Source organism: Anabas testudineus, chromosome 3 (genome assembly GCF_900324465.2).
Source record: "Anabas testudineus chromosome 3, fAnaTes1.2, whole genome shotgun sequence".
NCBI lineage: Eukaryota > Metazoa > Chordata > Actinopteri > Anabantiformes > Anabantidae > Anabas > Anabas testudineus.
This window is the reverse complement of record NC_046612.1, coordinates 26,330,009-26,348,565: the sequence shown is the minus strand read 5'-3', so window position 1 is coordinate 26,348,565 and position 18,557 is coordinate 26,330,009. Positions and strand designations below refer to the sequence as shown.

At 39.7% G+C, this 18,557-nt stretch overlaps 1 protein-coding gene across 3 annotated transcripts in view; it reads right to left on the bottom strand.

Moving 5' to 3' along the window:
• Window positions 1-18,557, bottom strand: part of chsy1 (chondroitin sulfate synthase 1) — a 36,818-nt gene that overhangs the window by 3,497 nt on the left and 14,764 nt on the right. The gene's annotated exons all lie outside the window — the stretch shown is intronic.

The following is an 18,557-nucleotide window of genomic DNA, read 5'->3' as shown; positions in this document are numbered from 1 at the left end:
GGAGAAGAGGACCAAGAACTGACACCTGCAGCACATCAGTGGAGAGGCAATGACAGTTAGAAACCCGTCCCTGCAAAGATACTTGTCTGGACAAGCCTTCAAGGTAAGACTTAAGCAAGGCCAGAGCTGTACCAGTGATGCCCAAATCAGAGAGTATAGACAGAATGACCTGGTGGTTAACTGTCGAGAACTGCAGATAGATCAAGTAAGATTAAGGCAGAAGAAACAGCTTTTGCAGCCCATAAGGACTCCATGACTTCAGGAGTGCCATTTATGTGGGGTGATCGCTCTTGAAGTCAGAATGGTTGACATCAAGCAGGTCGTTCCTGGAAAGGAAGTCAGTCAGTTGGTTGAAGACTGCTCGTTCAAGGGTCATAGCCAGGAATGGAAGAAGACAGACAGATCTGTATTTCTCCACAAGGGAGAGGTCAAGAGTTGGTTTTCTTAGGAGTGGGGTGATCTGGGCCTGCTTAAATCAGGCGGGAAAGGTACCTGTTTTGAGAGAGGTATCAATGATTTGTGTAATGGCTGGGATTAGTGTGGGTGCAGTTGTTTGAAGGAAAGTAAAGGGGACGGGATATAGAACAGGTGGTTTGAGAGAAGGAGGGTGGATACGTCATCCTCGGGTCAGAGTGGCAAACAAGGTGATCAATGTAGTGTTTGACAAGGTTAGTAGGATGTCTCTGTTTGAATGAGAGACCTGGCAGCTGCCACCTTATTGGTAAAGAAGGTGGCAAAGTTGTCCGCAATGAGAAAGGTGGAGGGGGGTAGAGAGGTGACTTGAAAGTAGAGAATAGCTTCCTAGTACTGTATGAGTGGTGTAGCTGAGTTTTTCTCAGGTAGTACTCTGTTTTAGATGACACTGTGACAAAAAGACGCAAGCAGGCTCTGATATTCTGCGATATTCTGGTCAATGAGCCATGAGTGAAGAGCTGCTGAATGGGCAGGCCTTGAAGACAGAGGCCAGAGACTATCCAGACAAGTTGAAAGTGTAGTCCAGAAATTGTCAGTGGCTGTGTCTGTGTCGGGGGTAGAGAGGACCTGTGGTGGGCGCAGGGACCAGGGAAGAAAACTGCTTAGGACTAAGAGTCCTGAGATCCCGGTGGAAAGTTACAAGTGGAGGGGGAGCATGTGAAGTTTGGGAGAGAGAGATTATGAGCTGAATGAGGAAGTGGCCTGATAAATGGAGAGGAGTGACTACTATGTTATCTGTGGTGCTGTTCTGGGTAAAAATGACATCCAGGTAGTTGCCAGCCCTGTGTGTTGAATGATTGGGGACCAGTCTCAGATCGAACGTGAAGTAATCTTGATGGCGTAATACTCCAATGACAAGGACAAGGAGTATGAGAAAAGGTGAAACTTCTGGAGAGTGCAGCTGGGGTGACCGTGTTTTGTGGAGTGATTGGCGGCTAGTGATGTTAGTGTAGTCTAACATCACTGCCTCCCATGTGGGAGACTGGGGTTCAAATCCCTGCCATGGCCTACCTTCAGTAGGGGTCCTTAGGCAAGACCTCCTTACGCCTACCCTGCCTACCATTGTACCGATTTGTAAATCGCTTTGGATAAAAGCGTCTGCTAAATGACTTTCTGTAAGTGAACGCACTAAGCTGGCTAACTGTGTATCAAAAGCCGGAATAAAGTCAGTCTTGTTGACTGTAGAGTAGCAGTTCCACAGAGCAAGAGAAAAAGAGATGGTGGGAGAAATCTAGGTGAGGGTGTGAGACATGTCCTGCATTTGCTAAGAAGAACAGAGATTTGCTTAAAAAGCGGTGAAGTTAGATAGGGCCTAAATACATGCGCTGAGACGGAAGGAGAAAAAGGAAAGGAAAAAAGAAAAGGAAGTCTAGCATAGAGAAAAGGGAAGTGCAAATAATAAATAATAATAAGTTGTTATATGGTGTCCTAGTTACTAAAGCTGTGGGAAAAAAAAGAGCTAAAAATACAATGTTTACTCCATCTTTACTCCATTACAATTCTGAATTGTAATGGAGTAAAGGTAAAGCTAGCTTAAAATGGAAATGACCCAAAGTACTTCTACCCCTAATTTGTATTTAAGTATAGCACTTATTTTAAGTAAACAAATGTAATTACATTCCATACCTACTGAATAATATAATTTATTCAGCTCTTTGCACTTTGTTTGTTTGCTTGATTGTTATTAGAATTTATATGGCCTACTATTCCATAACCATGCATATGTTCAAAAATAATGCAGAGAGTTGTGCATGTAGACACACAGAATGTGAACTAGTATTCTTCTGCATTCTGCTAATGCAAACATAAAATGAAGCAACACCCACTGCACAGTCCACTGCAACAAGTGAGTGAGTGAGTGTTGACCTGCTGGAGCTTTGCAAACCTACTGTTCCTCAAATTGCAGGAGGCTAAAAGTGTAAACACTGGGACAACTGTTTTGGAGCCAGTGGCAGAATCTCAACTGTGGTCAAGAAGGCAGGATTTGTGTCACTAACTCCCTGGAAGGGAGCATCAGAGTGGCGGCAGCCCCCAGAAAGTCTAATTTGAGAGGAGGGTGATAGAATGCCACAATAACTCTGGTCCCCAGGGAAACGCTATGCAGAAAAGACAGGCCTGAAGATGATGGGGAAGTAGAGCAATGGAAAAACGATACCTGACGCTGAACACAATCACTGAAAGTGTAATAGTAACTTTTTACTTCTTGGTCAATTAGCCTGCATTTTTCTGGTAAGTCTTCAACCTGATCATTAATGGAAGTCTGTGACTTAGAGGGAAAGGGTGAGCAGAAAACACTTGCAATTTTATTTTACAATGTTCATTAGAAGCCTTTTCAGTCAAAGAACCCAAAACATTACACTATGCTGGGTTCTTTATTATTACATTTATCCATTTTATCTGTTAACTTGACAGCCTTTTATCATTCAGACACGTGACATTTATGTTATTGTTTCTCACAGCTGAGACTTGGTTTAACATTATTAGACAGAAATCTGCTGCCTGCTTTATAATATTCAACAGAACACAAACACTTAATGACATCACATTTTGTTGGGACACTTATTTACATCACATCCACTATGTACAGTGTTTGCTGAATATTTGTGTATTCATCATCAATGCATCTATTTTTTCATGAGTAAACACAAAATATGTGGTGGGACCGTCGGACAGATTATTATTGTGGATATACATTAGCCTTCGTCACACCATAATTCCAGGTTCAGATTTGAGGGTGGACACATGCACACACATGCCCCTTGTATGCACCTGTTTGAACTGTTCACTCAAATATCCAATCAGCCAATTAAGTGGCAGCGATGTAAAGCGGGAGAATCTGCTAAAGGTCAAATGTCAGACGTGACATTTGTATGTTTCTGTTTTGTTTGTTCAACTATTGTTTGCTAAACTGCTTGTATGGTTAATGAGCATTTGTGGCTATATAAATATGGCTGTGTCTGTATAAAACAGGGGAGCCCCAGAGTAAAGGTAATTCCTTGAAATATGCCCAGATTGGTCCTGACACTGGTTCTCAGGATTGGCTCTCTAGGATCAGACAGTATCCAGCAGTGTACCACCAGTGGTCATCAGCTGACAGTCTATTGGTCAGGATGATTATGTCTCTCCCCTGTGGCTTGACCATCAGTAGCACAGTTCCCACTTATGTGAATTCTACTTTTGTGCTCACCACAACTTGCAACTTATGATTCATTAGTGCAATTTTTTCACAGTCACTGACCTCACTACATTCCTGCCTGGTCATCAACTAAAGGATAATGACAAGACAAAGGTAAGATTTTGAGAGCTCAGACTTTGGGTGCTTCATTTTAAACACAGCTGTTATGGAGATTTAGCCGCACTAAGATCTCAATCCTAATGATTTCATCTTAAATAAGCAACATTAAGACAGTATATTAGGCCAACCATAAAAAGAATTAAGAAGGTTTGTGAATTACTTATTAATCACAGTCATAATCACTGGAAATCTATTCTCTGACACGGAGGAAATTTCAGGCAGGGAAAGCAGAGATGCTTACAGACAATAGACACACAGCAACAAAAAAAATTATATATTTAGGTTCTGTAAAGGACTGTGAGGGAGAGCAGCTCAAAGAAGTCCTTCAAAATATTCCTGCATTCATTGAAGTGGGGACATTATGATTCGGAAAATTTCTAGTATAAGCAGTGTTCAGTCACCTTGTAAAGCATAGTCATAGTGTTACACAATGCATACAAGCAGTCAGTTCATGTGCACATGTACATGTTTAAATGAAGCCTTGTACTGTAAATACTGTAGTATGTATGTTTATGTATGTGATGATGGAAGGCCTGGTGCAGCAAAGGGGGCATTTGTAGGCAGAAGAGCAGCACTTGAGGCCAACAGCACTCTGGTTGAATTTAATATGCAGGACAATAGTGTGTGCCTGTCTCTAAGCAGGCCATGCAAATCTAATTTAAGCATTATGTTACAGTAATTGATTCTTGTGGTCTGTCTAAACTAATTTCTCAACTAATGGAAAAGCTTTTCAAATCTAAGACAGCTCCACAATAGGCCTAGTCTTGATCTATGTGATACGCTGTAGTGGTTACTTCAATGACATGACCCCAAATGACTAAAACCCTACAGATTATTCTGGTACCTTGATAAACTCTTAATAAATTGTTAAGTCCATTATGATTAGTTTTGAAAACTATTTTTATAACCAGTTTAAAGCAATGTGTAGGGAAAACATCTTTAATAGATGTTTTTCTGCAATTTGGACATCTCATCTGTATAGCTCACTTGAAACCAAGTTGTTTCAAAGCATCTATATTGGGTTGAGGGCTGCGCTCTGATTTGGCCACTCGAAAAGGCAGATTTTGTTTTCATGAAGCCATTCTGTGGTGGACTTGCTCCAGTGTTTAACTCTGAGTTTAACCTGATGTACAGACATGCTAATATTATGCTGAAGAATTTTTTGATACACTTGGGGATTCATCTTCCCCCCCAATGACCCCAGACCCCAGACTTCTATTCAGCACTGTAGCCAGGCTGACAAGTACTCATAGCTCAGATCAATCTATCTTCAATAACAATACCCCACAAGCTTTTGAGGTTGTTGTAGTCAAATCTCTACTCAAGAAGGCCACTCAGGGGTTTTAGCCAATTATAGACCAATATTCAAACTGCCCTTTATCACTAAAATTCTCAACAAAGTAGTTTCAAAGAAATTAGATGACCACTTGCGAGGAATAACCTGTATGAAGATTTCCAGTCAGGATTTAGAGTACATCATTGTACAGAAACAGCACAACAACAACCTTCTCTTAGCATCAGACAACAGACTTCTCTCTATACTTGTCTTGAACATGGAACATGTCATCTGGGTAAAGGAACAGCATTAGGCTGGTTTAAATCGTATCTATCAGATAGAGTCCAGTATGTGTGTATGTGTATTGTATTGTATGTGTACACTCTATAAATTTCCATTTCTATGCAGATGATACCCAGCTATATTTATCTATAAAACCAGACTAATCAATTTATCAAACTTCAAGCATGAAATCTCTAGTACTGCCTTCTTCCGCCTGAAAAATATTACTAAAATGAGGAGCATCCTGTCTCAAAGTGATGCTGAAAAACTAGTCCATGCATTTGCTACTTCCAGACAGGACTATTAACTAATAGCAGGATGTCCAAATAACTCCTTAACAAGCCTCCAGTTGAACCTAAAATGCTGCAGCCAGAGTTCTGACTGAAATTAGCAAGAGAGATCATATTTCTCATACATTAGCTACTCTCCATTGGCTTCCTGTGAAATCCAGGATTTCCAGAATTTAAAATACTTCTCCTCACATATAAAGCACTTAATAATCAAGCTCCATCATATCTTAAAGACCTCATAGTTCCAAATTGTCCAAACAGAATACTTACTTTCGTTACATTTTCAGAGCACAGGTCTACTTGGGGTCACTAGAGTTTCCATTTTAGCCATCTTAAAGGCTTACATTATTTTTCTAAATGTTAAAAAACAAGACATTGTATCATTATTATGTCAATTGTTGTAAAAAAACAAAACAAAACAAAACAAAACAACAACTATTATAAAACCCATTAGTCCAGCATAGAATCTTTAAGCAGGAACATGAACAGGCCGCTGAATAACAGGGAGCAGAAAAATGCCCATTGTTACCCAAGCTCTATAGAGGCAAATGGGTAATAATGGGACAAAAAACTTAGGAGCGTTAAAGTGAAAAAATATTTGGGTGTAACACAAAAAATATGTTCTAAACTGGAAGCATCTTATCAGCCATTGCAGCACATCTCTCTAAACAAAAATACCAACACATTTTATTTAATAACAGGTTACACTACATATAAAATCACCAGTACTAACGGCACAGGGTGTGAGTGTGCAGATCACAGGCGAAGATGTGTAAAGCTGTCAGTAAAAACCCCTTTACCCTATCATTCTGTGCATAGAGGGGAACTAACCACAATGACTTTACACAAGGCAGAAGCAGAACTAGGCGCTTGCCTCATTTCCATCTAGATAAAACTGCACTTTAACAGGGGGGGCTGTGGCTCAGGAAGTAGCACAGTTGTCTACCAACCATGGGATGGGTAGTTCGATTCCTGGCTCCTCCTCCCACAAGTGTCTTTGGGCAATATATTCAACTGTAAGTTGCAGGTCAGCTGCATCTGTGTGGGAGTGTATGTATGCTTGTGTGTTCAAATGAGAAGAAGTGTAAAAGCACTTCCGAGTGCCAGTTAGGTAGAAAAACACAATATAAGTGCAGACCATTTAACAGATATGCTAACAATGTGTTGAGTTAGCCTGGCACCTAGTTTTTCCTTTAGCTTACTGAATATTCACCATTGCTAACAGGTAATAAATACAGAAGTATTGATTGACTGTCAAGGTGTCCCTTATATCTCACTTCTCTACATGCTCACCTTGTCAGTCATAATCATTCAGCGTTGGCTCCTCAGAGCTTGTAAAGCATTAGGCTCATGTTATGAATGTAGATTAAAGTCACTCAACCTAAAACACAGCCCACTGTACCAGACTGAGATTTTTTACAAGTCATATGGTTGGGGCCTTCGCCTCACCTCAGGCCCACAGACAACAGTAGATATTTTAAGGAGGAAATTCCTGACAGCTGCTTCATATTCGTCTGTCTGCCTGCAGAGCAGCTAAGCATGTGCGCCTCAACAGTATTAACTGCTTTCTGACATCAATGAACAATGTTAAATTAAAACCTTCAATAAGTGAAGTGAAAAACTACCAAATATTGGTCCACTTTTTTTATTGTTGAAGGTAATTGTAGCTATGCACTGGGCAGCAGCATACTTGTGTAGTACTGGTGGTCCATAAACCTAGCATTTAGTGAGCACCGCCCAAGGAAGTTGGAGGATGAACAGGAATTGGGATGTGGGTGTAGAACTTTGGAGACAAGAGTTTCATGCTTCTACACACAAACACACACAAACACACACACACACACACACACACACACACACACACACACACACACACACAAACACACACACACACACACACACACACACACTTTTTCAGTGACTAAAAGTGAACATGTTTATGTAAGCCTGTAATTGGCACCTCAGTTCCTGCCCTTTTAACAGCACTTAATGCATAAAATTTAGGACACTAAATGTAATGAATTAAAACATTTTTAAGGTAGGAACAGATGACAGTCATGGTCATTAACTGCTGATAGCAGATGACATATGAATGTGATCAACACAATCAGAGAACAACAGTTTTTCCAGTTTCTCCCTTCCATGTGAGAGACTGGGGTTCAAATCCCAGCTGAGGCCTACCGCCAGTAGGGGCCCATAGGCAAGACCTCCTTACGCTTACCCTACCTACCCTTGTAAGTCGCTTTGGATAAAAGCGTCTGATAAATGACTCAATGTAAATGATGAAGACAAACCTACTTTGTTCAAGCATCACAAGAGTGGCAACAAATTCATTACCAATTACGTATTATAAAATGTGTTCCTTAATCTGGATTTTAGGCAAATGTTCATAAGACTTAATGATAAAAGGTAATAATACAGTAATTGATACTTTAAATTATTAAGACTACTGGCCACACGTAGAAAGGGTCTCCTGGTCATCAATTTTTACAATTCCTTCCCAACACTCCCAACAACTCAGAGAACAGGTCATAAGAAAAGCATAAGTCAGGGGATGGATACAAAAAAAATCTCCAAGGCACTGAACATCCCCCGGAGTTCATTGAAATCCATCATCAAGAAATGATAGGAATATGGCACATGTCTAAATCTGCCTAGAACAGACCATTCACACAAACTGAACAAGTGTAAGAAGGAGACTAGTGAGAGAGACCACTAACACACCTAATGACTACTCTGTGGAACGTACAAGCTTTAGCAACTGCAATAGGAGAGACAGTACATACAACTGTTGCCCGGGTTCTACACCAGTCAAAGCTTTATGGGAGAGTGGCAAGGAGAAAGCCACTGTTGAAGAAAAGACAAGACACTATGTTTGGCACACACCAAACACTACACATCAACACAAACACACCATCTAACAAGATGAATGTTCTGTGTGGATGGACTTGAAAAGGGCTGTTCACTAACCTGACAGGGCTTAAGAAGAATGGCATAAAATTCCAGTGTCCAGATGTTCAAGCCTAATTGAGACCTATCCACACAGACTGCTGTGATTGAAGCTAAAGATGTCAAATATTTATCTCACTGCTTCTAATTATGTTCCATCAATCAACACTGTTGTGCCCACACCTGTAACCTATTCTTAGCAGTTTAGGAATCCAAGCTGTGTCACAGGTCTATCCCTGTCTATACCCCAACCCTGTGGCCTGCCCAGGAGGGGGTGGTGGGAGTGAGGTACTAATTACATCCCTGCCCCTGTTTGATCCCACCATTAGCGTGGCTGTCTGACCCCCAGGTAAATGGGGCAACAGCTGTATACTGATAGTTATGGCATATGGTCCAGATGTCCCCACTTACACACGCAGCAGGCTTGGGAAACACTTTTTGTGTTGAATCTTGTCAAAGCTTTCAGACTATAACAGTAATGTATTTTTAAAATCGAATTTTTTGTAGTAATCATAAACAGATTTATTTTAAACTCTGGTGAGAACATGTTCCAGCTAGAGCCAAACCAGATCTACTTTTAATGAAAAAGATATGTAAACAAAATATCTAATAACTGCTAATGTTAAACATTCTCAAACTGATTCAAACACGTGCAATCAGGACTTGGGTATGACCACTTCTCAAGTGAACTGGCTTGTTGTGGATGCCACTTTAAGTTCATAGAGCCTCCTACTAAAAATACAAACATCTTGAAATTAACTGTGCGAGATGGCCCAGTATAAACTCTAGATTATGGTCTGTCAGTTCTAGCTATTTCAGTTGCTCACATTAAAAAGAGTTAGAGATAGCAGTCACAAAGAGAAAAAGAAAGCCAGTAGGTGTGCATGTCAGATCACTGGTTTCTGAAACAGTATACAGTAATCCTGCTTAACACACACACACACACACACACACACACACACACAAAATGGATGTTCCTAATTAAACTCTATGTCTCTCTATGTAAGTATCTATCATAAGTCAAAAGTGCTAGCTCCACTTACCATATAAGATGGCAGAGCTGGAGAAGCAGTTTTATTTAATGGGTAATTATAATTAGAATTCCTTCCTGCTAGTGTCGGTGAAAGTAGACAAATATTCAGTGCAGGTGTTAGGTTAGGTGAAACATTTTAGTTTTATAAATATCAGTATATATTTGGAGCCAGTGATGAACTTTGGGCAAGATTACCATCAACTCTACAGCTCCAACTTATCTCAATTCAATCATTCAGGTCTACATCCCCTCCCGTCCACTGCGCACGACCAGTGAATGACGTCTGGTGGTACCAGCACCATACAGTAAGGACAACTCTTCAGCTTAGTGATCCCACGATGGTGGAATGAGCTGCCAAACTCTGCACGCTCAGCCACATCACTTTAATATATAAAAAACTGCTGAAAACAGAACTCTTCCGCATCTTCCTTTGCACAAAAAAACTAAACAAACTTTTCTGCTCTTTTCTACTCACATCTCTTAAAACAGTAACACTTTTTCGATAGAACTCTGCTTTGATGTTGTTTCTCCTTGACTTAGATTTTGTTTTTACTTGCCTTGTTCCTCACTTGTAAGTCGCTTTGGATAAAAGCGTCTGCTAAATGACTAAATGTACATGTAAATGTAAACGTCTAAATAACTCCCACAATGTTGACAATGTTTTGGGAATCCTTGTTCCAGCTGGCCACAGTATGATCAGAGTCAGCTACTACAGAGAAAAATAAACAACCACAGTCAGATCGCAGACTGTAATAAGGTTTTCCACTTCCGAATGAAATGCTGTTGTTGAATGAAAAGCATGTGCAGTAGCTCAACTCTTAACTCTTAGTATGTTACTGAGCTGAGTGTATATGATAAGTACAGTAGTAAGTAGTAAGTAGTAAGTAAGTAGTAAATTAAGCTGGCTTACAGAACATCTAGTATCAATATTTGGTAAATATTACTTGGTTCAGTTACATCCTCCCTGTAGGCATAACAACCTACAACTGTATTTACTTGAAATTTAATTGAGAGAAATGAATTGACCGTGAAAATGTGCTGATATGATAATAAAAAAAGACCACTTTGTTGGTGTTTCAAATATGTGCTTCCAAATTTTAATTGCAGCTGTGCTGCTATAGCTGGGCGCAGCCTACATCTTGGTCAGCACAGATGACTGGAAGAAAATGAATCACTTTCTTAGACCCAGGCCAGACTGAGACAGTGACATCAGGGACAGAATCCAGTCAGCACTAAGTCAGACCTAATGAGTCAATGGTCTTCTTGTTCTGACTGATTTTTTTTGTAGCCTTGGGACGGTATGCTCTGTTCACTGCCAGCCTTGTACTTCAAGTCTTTCTCTAACAACGCAAGCAATCTAAGCTAAAAGTCATATTGCAACTATTATGGACAATATTGTGATTTCTGATATATTAACAATAATCAGTCTACTCACTTGGTTAACAAGGAAAATGTGTCCATATTAATAATATGAGGAAAATGAAATCATAAACACAGAGAATAAACAACTACTGGAATTAAGTCCAACTATTAAACTCTGTCTATGCTTTAAGAAAACAAAATTAAACCTAAATGAATAGTTCAACAGATAAATCCACAGTTTGTTTAGATCCTGGGAGGATGGGAGGAACAAGAGAGACTTCCGAGTTTGGCCATATATCCAAAGGATTAGCTCTGTCTGTGCTTTATGCTCTGCGGCTGCTGTTTTGCCAGTGGGTTTGCTGTAGCCAAGAAAACCAATGTCGGACAGCAAGTATTTTGCACAAGTCATTGTGGGTGGTGTTTGGACAGACAACAATAATACATATTTTCAAGTGCAAATTTTTTGATGGACCATTCAAGGACTGGCTTCTACAAAACCAGAAAAAAAAAAAAAAAAAAAAAAAAAGGATGGAGTGCACTTGGTGCTATGTATCTATATGCACCATCCTCTTATATGCACATTTAAATGTACCAAAAGTGGAAAGATATATATATATATTTATACACACACTTAACACAAAGCAAATAATAATACATACAAATGGTAATACAAATAGCACCTGTGAGGCATGTCTGAGGACAATCGCTGTCTTGTTTTTGGGACCTGATCACCGCTACACCCTTCCCCCCCCCCCCCAAGGCATTCTCACCTCTGTCCAATCCCCTGTCATTCCTCCAACAGCACCTTGAGCCCCCCAACCTGAAGCAGCTCACAGACAAAGACTGCTTTCTATTCCACAGCCACACACAGCAGTCTGCACAAGTAGCCAGGAATACCTTCTCCTTCAAGTGCATATAAATGAACATCACCCATTTTAATTTAGTAAAGTATGGTTAGTGCACCAATGAAATATTTAGTTTCTCATGTATATAAAATGTTTTCCAGTTGTATAAAAAAAAAAAGTGTAATTTATGTGGTTTTCCATGTGTACCATTATGTCAACCATTTTTCTTTTAACAACTGAAAGAAGAAAGATTAGAATATCTGGCCATACCCGTAGTAATGCAACACATCAATTAAGGTTATCAAGGCTAAACACTGATTTCACCTTAAACATTTTTATTTAATTGACATTAATTTGTAGAAACCTGTTTTTACTTTGACATTAATGAGGTATTATTCCGATTTTTTTTTTTGTTAGAGTCACCAACTTTTATTGAACATTATTGATTTATAATGTCAATAAAAGGATGAAACATCCTAAGGGTTGAATACTTTTTATAGGCACTGAAGCTATGGAGTTCCACAAAGTTCTGTTTCCAATGCAATGCAGATGATATCCAGCTAGACTGCCCATTCAAAAAACTAAACAAAAACAAAACAAAAGTCACCACCTGGATGTAACAAAGCAAATAGGTAAGAGCCTCCTATTGGATAATTACTGCATGGATGATTATTTTTCAGCTGCCAACAAGTTATTTCTATTAAAGCTTATAGTTACAGATGGCCCAGGTGACTTTGGACCATCTCATAGTTATGCTGCTGTAGATTCAGCCTAGACTTAAACACAGTCTCAGTGTTTAAGTCTAGACTGGAAACCTATTTATTTAGTCAAGCATTTTGTAAATAGATCTGGGAAGGACTCATGGACGTAGAGCATTATGGTGAACTGGTATGTTTAGATGCTGTCTTCCCAACTCTCACTGATCACTCAGGTTTGTTGATGGTGAAGTGTTCGGTTGCTCTACATCCCAGGGAGCCCTCATTTCTGTGTTTCCTTCTGGCCCACCCTTTTAGTTAGGCTGTCATAATAAGCCCTGCCGGAGTCCCTGCTGCACTATTCTACATATACATTCACCTCAAACTTTATCCGACTGTGAATACAACTAACTGCCATCTCTCTTTTTCTCTACCTCTCCATTTCCCTCTTCCTGTCTCTCTGTCGAGCTACACGTCATTCCACCCTCTGCCCTCTGGACCTGTCTGACTCGTCCTGATGCCCAACTTCTGGCTGGAGATCTCGTCGTTCGGATCCACCGTCTGCCCTATGTGATGCGTTTGGTGACTGGAGTTGGTCACACACTACTATGAAGTCGGTCTTGGCCTCGGCGCACGTCGGCAGCTGTTTCTCGGAGGTCTCGACTCAACGCTCGATAGTCCAGGAATGGAACAAGTCTGCCTGCAATTAACTAACTGGACTCCACATTAACTTAAAGACATTAACTATTATATTGGACTACCTGCTGCCTACATAACATGTAATCACCCATATGAGGATGGGTTCCCTGTAGAGTCCGGTTCCTCTCAAGGTTTCTTCCTGTTGCCTTCTCAGGGAGTTTTTCCTTGCCACCGTCGCCCTCGGGTTGCTCATTAGGGACAATCTGATTATTATGATTCATACACATTCACTGTTCATGTACTGTTCTTTGGTTGTGTAAAGCTGCTTTGTGACAATGTCAATTGTAAAAAGCGCTCTACAAATAAAATTGAATTGAATTGAATTGAACTGAATTAGTCTGCTAGGGGACCTTTACTGATACACTGAGCTCCTCTTCTCTCCTCTCCTCTCACATATCCATTCAATGAATCCATTCATTAACTTTGTGTCTTCTCTCTCCTGTAGTTGTGTTTCCTCCTTTCTGCCACCCTCTCTCTGTACTTTTCCGCTGGTATTCTCGGCCTTCAAGCTGCTTATTTCCAGAATACAGTTAATGACAATAACAACGTGCCCAGTGTTTTTTCTGCTTGTTGTTGTTCTGGTTGCCTGCTGTTCTTTTCTCTCTTCTCTTTCCACTCACCCCAACTGGTCAGGGCAGATGGTCGCCCACCCTGAGCCTGGTTCTGCTGGAGGTTACTTCGTCTAAAGGGAGTTTTTCCTCTTAAATGTCGCCTACTGCTTGCTTAAGTTGGGTGGTTTAGTTTTCTTTGTTTTTCTGTATAGAGTAATATTTTAAACTTTAAAACACTGCAGAGTGCCTTGAGATGACATTGGAAAATTGTATCAGTGCCTGCTCCTCTATGTTTTAGGTGGAAACACATAGTGGGGACCTGGATGGATCGTGGATTGTAAGACTCTTAGAAACTAATCTTCTCTAATTGGATGCTGGAGGCTTAGCAGCACTACTGTGATTGACTGTGATGGGTGTCATGATGAATTGAGCATGGTGAATGGACCGGACCAGCTATGTCAAGCCCCAGCTGCATGCTTACTGCATATTATACTGAATACTTACCAGATCATTATTTTGTTTTATTAATATATTGATTCAACAGGAAGTAAACACTGTTTATGCTATACCTGATATCCAGAAACTAACAAAGAGACCTAATCTGTCATATCCAAAAAGACCAGAGAACACATTTCTAAAACATTTTCAGTTTATGTCAGAGGAATTTTTTATGTTGCACTGATCTCAAATTAATTCTGCAGCATAACACCAGCCCAAACATAAAGCAAGGGTTAATCAACTATCTAATGAGAGAAGAACAAGAAATCATGCAACAGTTGGTCCACCCACATAGCCCAGTGAGAGATTACATGAAGAAGAGATGTAAGACATATGACAGCCTTAATCCACTGAAGAACTTTGGCAAGTTGCTCCAATGACTTTTGTACCGTACGTTGTATGTTGAGTTCATCTAAGACTGTGAAAACAGTAGGAAACAAGGGTGGAATTCTGAACTTTTGCTTCATATTCATTTGTTTTTATTTTAAAGTGTTTTCACTGTATAACAAACTAACAAATTAACTGGCGCTGTCATATTTTGAACATACATCTACACATTATTACATTAACCATCCATTGCTGCAACAACAATAGTAGCCCAATCTCTAAAAATAAAAAAAATAAGTAATTGCTGATGTTTGCAGCTTCTGCTTTTTTTCTGCTGTTAGGGGAAGGTTAAAGGAAACAATATGATATAGCTACCAATTCTAATTTTAACACAGAATAATAAATACATTGGCAATGGCTTTGGAAAAATCATCATTATGTGAGGTTAGGCTGTAGAAAAGGAGTTATATGGGGGGGTTACTGTTTTATTTCATTTGCCTTTAATAATTTTATAAATGGCTGTCAGCACTCTGCTTTGCACCATATCAAGCTGTCTTACTAATAATTCCTCACAAATAACCTTGTGGAATGAATACACATATACTGCTGTGTGCATACTCCACTTTATAAAGGCGAAAGAGTTTAATGTTCTGCAGTGGCAAAGCCATTCACCTCAACTGAATCCAACTGACCATGTACTTCATTTTTTAAGGGCAAAACACCCACAAAACAAGTAGGGGGTCAAGACATCTACAGTTATCTATGGGTTCCAAATTCAAGAAAGCATTTACAATCAAGTATTCAAAGCAGCACCTTAATGTAAGGTTATGTTAGTTATGGTTATCTTAGTTTGTCCAAATATTGTTGAGCCACCAAAAATGGGGACAGAAACCAAACCCAGACAGACCCAGTACTTGAATATGTGGTCACAAATTAAACACATCCCAGTTAATGTTGTCCCTTGACTAGACTAGACTAGACTAGACTATTTTAACACAGCTGGAGAGAGCAGAATGTTGAGTGTCCAGTTTGAAGGCCTCACAATCACCTCTCTGCTATTTGCAGATGATGCTTCTTAAAACTAACTTTAAGCAAGCACTGGGGTAGTCTGTAGCTAAGTGCAAAGCAGATGAGATAAGAAATTGGCAACTTTAAACAATGGATTGCTCCAACAGTGTAAGGTTCAAGATCTTACATAGTATAATTGCATAAAAAAAAAAAAAATCACACAGAAAAGCCAAAAATCCCATTTGAGCAAGCTTTAGGCAACAGTGGAGAGGGAAAACTCCCTTTAGAGGAAGAAACCCCCAGCAGAATAGAGAACATACACATTCCAAGCTGACAGTGAACCTGGTTCTGGGCATGATGACTCTGCAGTCAGCCGATGGCCCTGATGCTGGGGTACCGGCCAGGGTTTTAACAAGCACATTTACCAGAGTGCAGCTTGATCCTAGGCTAAACTTGATGTTGATGTTGTGATGAGCAAGCCCCATACCACTGCTGGCCTCCACTTCAGTACAACCTAGACTAGACTGATGTAGTTTACTTCCCATTATTTTTAATTCAGCTATGAACTTTTAGTTTATGAGTTACCCTATGGTTTAATTCTCGTAAGGGCTTTGGGCATTAGAAGGCCAGGCATATGACTAAGGCCTACATTGGCAGACCTTTACAGTCTTAGTAAATGCCAGGAGCTTTGACCAAGCAGACAGAAACGAGGAGAAGGCTACTTACATGATAGGTTACAAAAGAACATACTACTACTACTTTAGACATGAAGACTTGACAGTGCACAACTACAACTATTCCATATATGTCCCATACGTTTAATAAATATTTTTTCACAATTAAAACTGTAAACCACATTTAATGTGTTATTAATGTTCCTTGTGAGAAAAAAAAATGCTCACAGAGAAAAGGAATTAGCTAGTACCCTAAAAAGTAAAAGGGGCTACTTCCTCATTCTACTTTTACACATTATCAACATTTAGATTTATTTAATTCAGATAACTCATCTCGAGGTTGAAGTAAAACTATTTGCCTCGTTTCTTTTACACTTTGCTTTTCTGATAGAAAAGAGTAAAGTCAAACAGCTCTACTAATACACTGGACTTCATCTAGAGTAACTAACCAGGAAATCAGTTTGAATGGACATACCAGTGCTGCTAACACTGGTAAGAATACAATTATAGAGGGGAAAAGGGAGGTGTTGTAAAAAAAGGAAACCAGGAGCATGAGTTGGCAGTGGGCTGAACACATGGGAGGAGCCAGCAGCTCTCTCTTTGGCTGCATTGACTGGGACAGGCATGCCCAGCATGATTAACCAGGCAAGCTGGCCTGCTGTAAGGCTTTTCTGGAAGAACCAGACACAATTGGTCTAAAATAAGTAATTGCTGATGTTTGCAGCTTCTGCGTTTTTTCTGCTGTTAGGGGAAGGTTAAAGGAAACAATATGATTGTTAATACTCATAGTACAAGATATATATATATATATATATATATATATATATATATATATATATATATATATATATATATATATATATATATATATATATATATATAGATAGATAGATAGATAGATAGATAGCGGGGAAGTTTCTTAGTCATGCGGGTAAAGTTATCTGGAAGTTCAGTCATGGCAACTGGACTTCCTTCTTGTTAGGTTGAAATGTTTCACTACTCATCCAAGCAGCTTCTTCAGTATGAGTTCAGTTAGAGACTAACATTTATCCTGCAGATTGGTTTCATTTCATACCCGACCTGAAAAGGGTCGTTAGTTAAAACAATGCACGGGGTGGATGTGAATAGGATCTAATAGTCACACCTCTGACAACGCCTCCTACCTTCTAAAGTGGTCATTAGGTGTGGCCAACGTGGTTGACGTGTGAATTGGACCGGATTTCTTGGGGATGCATGAAAGGGCAGAATAATAAATAGAAGACAGGTTAGGCCTTTGCCTTATGTGCAAAGCTTCCCTCACCTGTCTTCTCTGCCCACAATATGTGTACATCATCATACTCAAATGTCCTTTGTCCTTTAAATGTACGTGCACAGTTGATTTAGGTCTTGTTTTGGTACCAAAACATAAGATGAGCAAGATAGTGTACGCGGTTCAGTGCAGTGAAGAGTGCTCTGAGCCACTATACAAGAGGATGGCCCAGCACAAAAGAAGTTTCACAGCAGGCACTCACCAGCCAACTACTATCAGCTGATGTGCGGCTGGACGAAAGGAGAGATCATTACACAAATCAATGCAACCATCAATGCAACCTCCTTTTTAAAATCAAGTCGATCCAAAATTAAATAAAAGATAATTCTGAAACTGATATAAAGTGCCCTGTATACATGTAAATAAGTGACTTTTCACAGCGCATTTCTTTAGACACTTTGAGCTGTACAAAGGAGCGCTGTGACTCAGCTTTCCAGTAACCAGGTTTCTCCCTGCAAACAGCGTGGTTTTACTCGTATGTACAACAGCTCAAGATTTTTCTGTCAGACCTCACTCAGACTGCTTCTTCCCTGTAGATCATTCTGAATTGATGTCCATGTTTTCCAATCCCGACTAGACTTTTGAAAGATGTTTAACCTTTGATTAGCAAGTCCATATTAGATCAAATAATCTTTCACTAACAGGCTACGTACCACAGGCCTTTAAGTTTGCTGTAGTCAAACCCCTCCTCAAATAGCCTACTCTGGACTCAGTGGTTAAAGTAAATTATAGACCTTATCTGTCTTATCTGCCCTTTATCTTTAAAATACTTGAAAATTTTGTCTCAAAGCAATTATGTGACCACCTGCACAGGAATAACTTGTATGAAAATTTCCAATCAGGATTTAGAGTACATCGTAGTACAGAAACAGCACTGGTAAAGGTCACTAATCTTCTTTCTGCATCAGACAATATCTTTAAACTAAAAAGGTCTAAGCGGAAGAATGGTCAAAAGTTCCTCCTGGACATTGTGCAGGTCTTTTTACAGCT